This window comes from Oryx dammah, unplaced genomic scaffold, assembly GCF_014754425.2.
Source record: "Oryx dammah isolate SB20612 unplaced genomic scaffold, SCBI_Odam_1.1 HiC_scaffold_19, whole genome shotgun sequence".
NCBI lineage: Eukaryota > Metazoa > Chordata > Mammalia > Artiodactyla > Bovidae > Oryx > Oryx dammah.
This window is the reverse complement of record NW_024070203.1, coordinates 37,676,208-37,687,216: the sequence shown is the minus strand read 5'-3', so window position 1 is coordinate 37,687,216 and position 11,009 is coordinate 37,676,208. Positions and strand designations below refer to the sequence as shown.

Here is an 11,009-nt window from a genome sequence, read left to right as displayed (position 1 = left end):
AGTTGGACTGTGAAGAAGGCTGAGCACGGAAGAATTGATGCTTTTGAACTGTGGTGTTGGAGAAGACTCTTGAGAGTCCCTTGGACTGCAAGGAGATCCAACCAGTCCATTCTGAAGGAGATCAACCCTGGGATTTCTTTGGAAGGACTGATGCTAAAGCTGAAACTCCAGTACTTTGGCCACCTCATGCGAAGAGTTGACTCATTGGAAAAGACTCTGATGCTGGGAGGGATTGGGGTCAGCAGGAGAAGGGGATGACCGAGGATGAGATGGCTGTATGGCATCATGGACTTGATGGACATGAGTCTGAGTGAACTCTGGGAGATGGTGATGGACAGGGAGGCCTGGCGTGCTGCAGTTCATGGGGTTGCAAAGAGTCGGACACGACTGAGCGACTGAACTGAACTGACTGATTATACAGTGGAAGTGACAAACAGATTCAAGGGATTAGATCTGATAAACAGAGTGTCTGAAGAACTATGGATGGAAGTTCATTTGATTGTATAGGAGGCAGTGATCAAGACTATAAGATGAAATCAAGACCACAAGAAAATGAAATGCAAAAAGGCAAAATGGTTGTCAGAGGAGGCCTTACAAATAGCTGTGAAAAGAAGAGAAGGGAAAAGCAAAAGAGAAAAGGAAAGCTATACCCATTGGAATGCAGAGTTCCAAAGAATAGCAAGGAGAGATAAGAAAGACTTCCTCAGTGATCAATGCAAAGTAATAGAGGGAAACAATAGAGTGGGAAAGACTAGAGATCTCTTCAAGAAAATTAGAGATACCAAGGAAACATTTCATACAAAGATGGGTCAATAAAGGACAGAAATGGTATGGACCTAAAAGATGCAAAAAATATTAAGAAGAGGTGGCAAGAACACACAGAAGAACTATACAAAAAACATCTTCATGACCCAGATAATCATGATGGTGTGATCATTCACCTAGAGCCAGACATCCTGGAATGCGAAGTCAAGGGGGCATTAGGAAGCATCACTACAAACAAAGCTAGTGGAGGTGATGGAATTTTAGTTGAGATATTTCAGATCCTAAAAGATGATGCTGTGAAAGTGCTCCACTCAATATGCCAGCAAATTTGGAAAACTCAGCAGTGGGCACAGGACTGGAAAAGGTCAGTTTTCATTCCAATCCTAAAGAAAGGCAATGCCAAAGAATGTTCAAACTACCGCACAATTGCACTCATCTCACACCCTAGCAAAATAATGCTCAAAATTCTCCAAGCCAGGCTTCAATGATACATGAACCGTGAACTTCCAGATGTTCAAGCTGGATTTAGAAAAGGCAGAGGAACCAGAGATCAAATTGCCAACATCCGCTGGATCATGGAAAAAGCAAGAGAGTTCCAGAAAAACATCTTCTGCTTTATTGATGATGCCAAAGCCTTTGACTGTGTGGATCACAAAAAGCTCTGGAAAATTCTGAAAGAGATGGGAATACCAGACCACCTGACCTGCCTCCTGAGAAATCTGTATGCAGGTCAGGAAGGAACACTTAGAACTGGACATGGACAACAGACTGGTTCCAAATTGGGAAAGGAGTACGTCAAGGCTGTATATTGTGACCCTGCTTATTTAACTTATTTGCAGACTACATCATGAGAAATGCTGGACTGGATGAAGCGCAAGCTGGAATCAAGATTGCTGGGAGAAATATCAATAACCTTAGATATGCAGATGACACCACCCTTATGGCAGAAAGCAAAGAACTAAAGAGCCTTTTGATGAAAATCAAAAAGGAGAGTGAAAAATCTGGCTTAAAACTCAGCATTCAAAAAACTAAGATCATTTCATCTGGTCTCATCACTTCATGGCAAATAGATGGTGAAACAATGGAAACTGTGACAGACTTTATTTTGGGGGGCTCGAAAATCACTTCAGATGGTGACTGCTGCCATGAATTTAGAAGGCACTTGCTCCTTGGAAGAAAAGCTATGACCAACCTAGACAGCATACTAAAGAAGCTAGAAACATTACTTTGTCAAAAAAAGGCCCTAGTCAAAGCTATGGTTTTTCTAGTAGTCATGTATGGATGTGAGAAGTGGACTATAAAGAAAGCTGAGCACCAAAGAATTGATGCTTTTGAACTGTGGTGTTGGAGAAGATTCTTGAGAGTCCCTTGGATTGCAAGGAGATCCTCCACTCTATCCTAAATAAAATCAGTCCTGAATATTCATTGGAAGAACTGATGCCAAAGCTGAAACTCCAATATTTGGCCACCTGATGTGAAGAACTGACTCTTTGGTAAAGACCCTAATGCTGGAAAAGATTGAAGGCAAGAGAAGAAGGGGACAACAGAGGATGAGATGGTTGGATGGCATCACTGACTCGATGGACATGAGTTTGAGCAAGCTCTGGGAGATGGTCATGAATAGGGAAGCCTGGTATGATGCATTGCATGGGGTAGCAAAGATTTGGACACGACTGAGTGACTGAACTGAATTGCATGCAAATATAATTGTTGTACATTGATCTCACATCTCAGAAACTTCATAAACTAAAACTCTTTTGTAAATTTAAAAAAATGCTTTACTTACACAATAATGTGGTCTAAAAATACATTTTTCCTTATTCATTTTCAATATTTTGACTTTAATTTTTTATCTCCTTCGTGAAGTGGGTAAGACTTCTAGTAGAGATCAACATACATTTAGTTCTATTCAAAATATTCAATAAGACATTCAATCTAAATATTCTTAAAATTTTGTCCTATCAAAAACATCCATGAGCATATTTATCCAGGCCAAATGGTTCTTGATATTTGGTAGTAAGATCCATGGTTAGAAAATGTGACTGGGTTCAAAAAGCACTTAATGTTTATGCTTTTGGATTACAGGATTAATACATATAAAATAGTATAAAATTTCATTGATGCAATAATTGTGTTGTGTCTTTTTTGCTAATAATAACCATTTTTGCTTTGGTGAAGCTAGCGGTAAAGAACTTGCCTGCCAATGCAGGAGACATAAGAGATGTGGGTTCAATCCCTGGCTCAGGAAGATCCCCTGGAAGAGAAATGGCAACCCACTCCAGTATCTTTGCCTGGAGAATCCAAAGGACAGAGAAGCCTAGCAGGCTAACGTCCAGGGAGTCGCAAAGAGTAGGACGTGACTGAGGGAATTAGCACTCACACAAAGCTACCTGTTAATGGCACATAGAGTTAGGTATATGGGTCAATATTGAACTCTTGCAGAAGAATGGTATTTACATTAAATATGTGTACAAAGGAAGAGTCCTACAGTTAAAGAAATGCACAGAAAAAGAGGGTGGCGCTTCCCAGGTGGTGCTGGTGGTAAAGAACTCGCCTGTCAAAGCAAGAGATAAAAGATGCAGGTTCAACCCCTGGTTTGGAAAGATAAAGCTCCAATACTTTGGCCACCTGATGCGAAGAGCTGACTGACTGGAAAAGACACTGATGCTGGGAAAGATTGAGGGCAGGAGGAGAAGGGGACGACAGAGGATGAGATGGTTGGATAGCATCACTGACTCAATGGACATGAGTTTGAGCAATCTCTGTGACATGATAAAGGACAGGGAAGGCTGGCATGTTGCAGTCCATGGTATCACAAAGAGTTGGGCATGACTGAGTGACTGAACAACAACAGAAAGAAAAATTAATGCAGTGGAAGGTTGGTATAGCAAATTTCAAGAGTTGGTGAAGTGAAAATAGTTATGCCTCATCCTTCAATTTGGAGATTTATTTTACAAACTGAACAGCAAAGCAATGAGCAAATTATCACTCAGGGCCTTGATAGTCACACTCAAACACAGCCAACAACTTCACAATACTTGTTAAGTTAAATTTGCAAAACCAAAATTCTTAATAGGTATAATGAATATAAAGCCAATAATGAGGTCAATATATGTGTGTGTGTGCTCAGTCGTGTCTGACTCTTTGCAAATCCGTGGACTGTAGTTCACTGGCAGAGGACGGCTCCTCTGCCCTCCAGGTTCCTCTGTTCATGGAGTTTTCAAGGCAAGAATACTGGAGTGGGTTGCCATTTTCTATTCCAAGGGATCTTCCTGATCCCTGTCCTTAAGAGTAACCAAGCTGAACTTCATGATGAAGAAGAACAAGAATAAATCTGAAACTCAGAATTCATAATGAATTACAATAAAAATAATATAAATAAATATAATAAAGTTAAATGTTTATGTTATTTAACAAATCATTGACCAAATGTTTCAAAGGACATTTAGAACAAGACCAAATTTAAAAGATCTTTTTGGCACAAACCAAACATCTTAATGGAAGTTTTGGCTAGAACCAAGCATCTCAATGGACGTTTTGGACAGGACCAAATTTCAAGAACTTTTTGGCATGGGCCAAATGTCTCAATGGATATTTTGTTCTTCTTTCTCAAGATTCTTTTGGCTATTCCCCGTCGTTTGTGGTTTCATACAGATTTTGGATTATTTGTTTTAGTTCTATGAAATGTGCTATTGGAATTTTAATAGGGATTGTATTGAATTGGTAAATTGCTTTGGGTAATACAGACTTTTTTTCCTTTATTTTTAAAAAATTTATTATTATTTTTACTTTACAATATTGTATTGGTTTTGCCATGCATCAACATGAATCTGCCATGGGTGTACACGTGTTTCCAATCCTGAACCCCCCTCCCACCTCCCCGCCACATCATCCCTCCAGGTCATCCCAGTGCACCAGGCCCAAGCATCCTGCACCCTGCATCGAACCTACACTGGCAATTTGTTCTTATATGATATTATACATGTTTCAATGCCATTCTCCCAAATCATCCCACCCTTTCCCTCTCCCACAGAGTCCAAAAGACTGTTCTAAAAATCTGTGTCTCTTTTGCTGTCTCGCATACAGGGTTATTGTTACCATCTTTCTAAATTCCATATATATGCATTAGTATACTGTATTAAAAACAGTGGTTAGATGCCATGAAGAAGGTGGCAATGCCTTAACTGTATGCGTGTTGTCAGGCCCGAGAGCCTCTTCCATCCTTGTCAAGGGGAGTGCTAACCTTCTCTTCTTTCATACAACACTGCTGCTACTGCTGCTAAGTCACTTCAGTCGTGTCCGACTCTGTGCAACCCCATAGACGGCAGCCCACCAGGCTCCCTCGTCCCTGGGATTCTCCAGGCAAGAACACTGGAGTGGGTTGCCATTTCCTTCTCCAATGCATGAAAGTGAAAAGTCAAAAGTGAAGTCGCTCAGTTGTGTCCAACCCTCAGCGACCCCATGGACTACAGCCTACCATGCTCCTTCGTCCATGGGATTTTCCAGGCAGGAGTACTGGAGTGGGGTGCCATTGCCTTCTCCTCATACAACACTAATATGGACATTTTAACATTATTCTTCCAATCCAGGAGCATGAACTATCTTTGTTTATTTGTACCTTCTTCTTCAATTTCCTTTACCAGAGTCATAGTTTTCAATGTATTTGTCTTTCACCTCATTGGTTAAATTAATTCCTAGTTATTTTATTCTTTTTGATATTATGGATTTCTGGTTTTGTTTCCTGCAATGAAATTCATGCATTAGTTCTAACAGTCTTTTTTTTCTTTTTAGTAGAGTCTTTGGGATTCTTTCTATATAATATCATGTCATCTGCAAATAGTGATAGTTTAAATTTATCCTTTCTAATTTGGCTGCATTTGCAAGCCTAACCTTGTATAACTACAGTGGCTAGGCTTTCCAACACTGTGTTGAAAAAAAGGGCCACGAATGGGCATTCTTGTCTTACTCTTGATCTTAGAGGAGAAGTTTCTGTTCTTATCAGAGTATGGTGTCAACTGTGAATTTGGCATATATGGCCTTTATTATGTTGAAGTACCTTTCTTCTCTACCCATGTTAAGAAAAGCTTTATCATAAATGGTTCTTAAATTTTGTCAAATTCTTTTATTTTGCATCTATTGAAGTGATCCTATGATTTTTATCCTTTTATTTTGTTATTATAGTGTGAGGTTTCATGTTGATTAATTTGCAGATGTTGAGCCATCCTTGCATCCCTGGAGAAAAGCCCCACTTAATGATACTGTGTGATCTTTAAACATATTGTTGGATTTGGTTTATTAGTATTTTGTTGAAGATTTTGGCATCTATTATCCATCAAGGATATTGGTTCATAGCCCGTGTGTGTGTGTGTGTGTGCGCACTATCCTTGTGTGGTTTTGGTGTCAGGGTAATGCTGGCTTCATAACATGTATTTGGAAGGTGTTCTTCCTTTCATATTTTTGGAAGAGTTTAAGAATAAGTATTAAATCTTATTTGAATATTTTGTAGAGTACTCCAGTTAAACCATCTGGTACCTGGGCTTTTGTTTGTTAGGAGATTTTTGATTACTGTTTCATTCTCCTAACTAGTATTTGGTCTATTCAGATTTTTAATTTCTTCATGATATATCTTAGAAGATTTTTTTCTAGGACTTCATCCATTTCTTCTCAGTTATCCTGTTCATTGCCATGTAATTCTTCATCTCTTATGATCATTTATATTTCTATAGTATCAGGGTAACTTCTCCTTTTTTACCTCAGATATTGAGTCTTTTTTATTCTTGGTTAATCTAGCTAAAGGTTTGTCAATTTTATTTATCTTTCAAAGAACTAGCTCTAACTTGTATTAATCTTTAATTTATTTATTTTTTTAGTTTATTTTATTTACTTCTACTCTGATTTATTTTTTTCTCCCAATAACTAATTTTGAAATTTGTTCTTCCTTTTCTCATTCCTTTAGGTACAAAGTTAATTTGTTAAAAAATTTTTTTCTCATTTCTTGAGGTAGATTTTGGTACATCATATTTATGGTTTTGTTTCAAGGCATTTTTAATTTCTCTTTTGATTGCTTTAGTGATCCAATGATTGCTCAGTATCACATTGGTTTTTCTTGTGATCGATTTCTAGTTTCATACCATTGTGATCAGAGAAGATGCCTGTTAAGATTTTCTTTATTGAGTATTGCTTTCTGACCTAACGTGTGATTTGTCCTAGATCACTTGAGAAGAATGTGTATTCTGATGCTTTTAGATAGGATGTTCTGTAGATTATCTATGAAGTACATTTGGTCTAGTGATTTCTTAAGTACAGTATTTCCTTACTGATTTTCTGTCTAGATGATCTATCCACTGATATAAGTAGGGTGTTAAAGTCCCCCACTATTACTAATTTGCTTTCAAATTCTTCTTTTAAGTCCTTTAATGCTTTATGTATCTTGCTATCTTCTGATGGATGCATATACATTTTTAAAGGTTGTATTTTTGGTTCTCTGTATATAATACATTGTTCTTTGAGTGCTTTTAAAGTCTTTCCCTTTAGTATAATTTGAAATATCATTGGCATAATTTTATACAAAAAAGATCTTCAAGACCCAGATAATCATGACAGGGTGATCACTCACCTAGAACCAGACATCCTGGAATGTGAGGTCAAGTGGGTCTTAGGAAGCATCATTACAAAGAAAGCCAGTGGAAGTGATGGAATTCCACTTGAGCTATTTCAACTCCTAAAAGATGACGCTGTGAAAGTGCTCCATTCAATATGCCAGCAAATTTGGAAAACTCAGTAGTGGCCACAAGACTGGAAAAGGTCAATTTTCATTCCAATCCCAAAGAAAGGCAATGCCAAAGAATGTTCAAACTACCGCACAATTGCACTCATCTCACACCCTAGCAAAATAATGCTCAAAATTCTCCAAGCCAGGCTTCAATGGTACATGAACCGTGAACTTCCAGATGTTCAAGCTGGATTTAGAAAAGGCAGAGGAACCAGAGATCAAATTGCCAACAAACATGGAAAAAGCAAGATAGTTCCAGAAAAACATCTTCTGCTTTATTGATGATGCCAAAGCCTTTGACTGTGTGGATCACAACAAGCTCTGGAAAATTCTGAAAGAGATGGGAATACCAGACCACCTGACCTGCCTCCTGAGAAATCTGTATGCAGGTCAAGAAGCAACAGTTAGAACTGGACATGGAACAACAAACTGGTTCCAAATTGGGAAAGGAGTACATCAAGGCTGTATATTGTCACCCTGCTTATTTAACTTATATGTGGAATATATCATGAGAAATGTTGGACTGGATGAAGCACAAGCTGGAATCAAGATTGCCGGGAGAACTATCAATAACCTCAGATATGCAGATGACACCACCCTTATGGCAGAAAGTGAAGAAGAACTAAAGAGCCTCTTGATGAAAATGAAAGAGGAGAGTGGAAAAGTTGGCTTAAAACTCAACATTCAGAAAATTAAGATCATGGCATCTGGTCCCATCACTTCATGGCAAATAGATGCGGAAACAGTGGAAACAGTGTCAGACTTCATTTTGGGGGGCTCCAAAATCACCACAGATGGTGACTGCAGCCATGAGATTAAAAGACGCTTACTCCTTGGGAAAAAAGTTATGACCAACCTAGACAGCATATTAAAAAGCAAAGACATTACTTTGCCAACAAAATCTGTCTAGTCAAACTTATAGTTTTTCCATTAGCGATATATGGATGTGAGATTTGGACTGTAAAGAAAGCTGAGCACCAAAGAATTGATGCTTTTGAAGTGTGGTATTTGAGAAGACTCTTGAAAGTCCCTTGGACTACAAGAAGATCCAACCATTCCATCCTAAATCAAATCAGTCCTGAATATTTATTGGAAGGACTGATGCTGAAGCTGAAACTCCAATACATTGGCCACCTGATGCATGAACTGACTCATTGGAAAAGACCCTGATGCTGGGAAGGATTGAAGGTGAGAGAAGAAGGGGATGACAGAGAATAAGATGGTTGGATGGCATCACTGACTTGACGGACATGGGTTTGAGTAAACTCCAGGAGTTGGTGATGGACAGGGAGGCCAGGTATGCTGCAGTCCATGGAGTTGCAAAGAGGTGGACACTGCTGAGCAACTGAACTGAACTGAAAGGGATGCTTTGGGATTTCTGAGCTTCTTGGTTCTGTGGACTGGTAGCTTTCTCCAAATTTGAAAAATTTCAGCCCTTGTTTCTTGGTTTTTTTTTTTTGAATTTTATTATTTATTTATAATTTTTAATTTTATTATTTATTTATTTATTTTACTTTATTTTACTTTACAATACTGTATTGGTTTTGCCATACATCAACATGAATCCGCCATGGGTGTACACATATTAAGAAAACAATCCCTTATTACAACATTTCTCCTTTACTATTTATACTCCATCTTTATCTTATCACACTGATATGAGCAATCTGAGTAACCTACAAGGTATCTTTAGCTTTTTGTGTGTGAAGTTTGGGTGAGGTTGAGCTTTTAATTTAGTAGAGTGAATTTGTAAGCAAGTGATTCTCTCCAGTGATGATGTTGAAGGAAAATGTAGACATATTCTACGGTGTTTTAAAGTCTTGCCAGTAAAAATTCTTGCGAGAAGTCCGAGATGAAAAAAAAAAAAAGCAAGAACAGGAAAAGAATGAATTGCAAAAATAAGGCAAAACCAATACAGTACTGTAAAGTAATTAACCTCCAATTAAAATAAATAAATTTATGTTAAAAAATAAATTGGCAGAGTAATGAATAGGAAAGTCAAGTCAGACTTCAATTTACATAAACAGCTTTACCAAAGGTGGTTTATAAAGGTAGATATTTGTACCTGCATTAATTGTTGTGATTCATCTCTTTTGACTTTTGACTTCTTGGATCAGAGCTAAAGAAATAAATTTTTATCAAGAACTCATATGAGATTCATCCACTACATTTTCAAAGTAGATAAAGGCAAACTATGCATGTTTCATGTTTTATAGAAACTATATCTCAAAATACGTGTAGGAAGTCTTCCATAAACTTGAGATAACTTACATAAAGCTACCTTTTATCAGAATTAAGACATTACATATTCATAAATATTAGTATAATAAAAAGAAACAACTCCATATTCACATGTATTAGGAAAAAACCTGTTTTTTTCTGACCTAGTTAGTTACAATTTCCTGCTCCAGTTCTTTTCTTTTCTTTTCTTTTCTTTTTTACAGTTCCAGATAGAGGAAATTAATTAATTAATTATTATTTTTAAAAATTTTTATTTTTACTTTATTTTACTTTACAATACTGTATTGGTTTTGCCATACATTGACATGAATCCGCCACGGGTGTAAAATTTCAGCCCCTGTTTCTTGATTTTTTTCTCTTACTCCTCTCGTTCTAAATTTGGTCATACACTATGTTAACTGCTTGACATTGTTTCATAGGGAAACACTGATTTTAATTTTATTTTTCACTTTGTGTCTCACTTTTATAGATTTTTATTGCTTTGTCTTTAGTTCACTTATCTTTCCTGTCTAATGTACTGCAGTATCTAATTTTAGATATTTTATTTTTCACTTTTAGAAGTTCCATTCCATTTTTGTTTTTTATACCTTCTTTTTCCTCTCTTTATTTGTTTGTATCTGTTTAACTTTCTTGTTCACAAGGAGCAACTTTATGAATGTCAATGTTCTTTTCTGCTAATTCCATCATCTCTCTCTAATTTCAAGTTTTGTTGGTTGATATTAATCTCAGTTATGAATCATGTTTGGGTTTCTCAGGTGGTGCCAGTGGTAAAGAACCCACCTACTATTGCAGGAGATGGAAGAGACATGGGTTTGATCTCTGGCTAGGGAAGATCCCCTGGAATAGAAAGTGGCAACCCACTCCAGTATTCTTGCTTGGAAAATTCCATGGACAGAAGAGCCTGGCAGGCTGCAGTCCATGGAGTCACATGGAGTCTCAAAGAGTCAGACACAACTGAACACACAAACATACACACACAAACATACACACACACACCACAAGTCACATTATTCTGTTTTTTTTTTTTAATGCCTAACAATTTTTGTTTGTATTCTAGATTATCTCATTTACACTGGACATATTTCTTTAAAGAATATTCAGCTTTGTTCTGACATGCAGTTGCCTTTGAGCTGTCTGAATTTTTCAAGGTTTTCTTTTATATTTTTTTACTGTTAATCCAGGGCAGCCTTTTTTCCTCTAGTGTTCAATTAATTTTACTATTAAGGAAAAA

The 11,009-nt window shown here is 37.3% G+C and overlaps 1 non-coding gene across 1 annotated transcript; it reads right to left on the bottom strand.

The window, feature by feature from the left end:
* Window positions 1-4,904: 4,904 nt before the first annotated feature.
* Window positions 4,905-5,030, bottom strand: LOC120879178. Its single transcript, XR_005724742.1, has one exon. It is a non-coding gene; the product is annotated as a U6atac minor spliceosomal RNA (small nuclear RNA).
* Window positions 5,031-11,009: the final 5,979 nt, after the last annotated feature.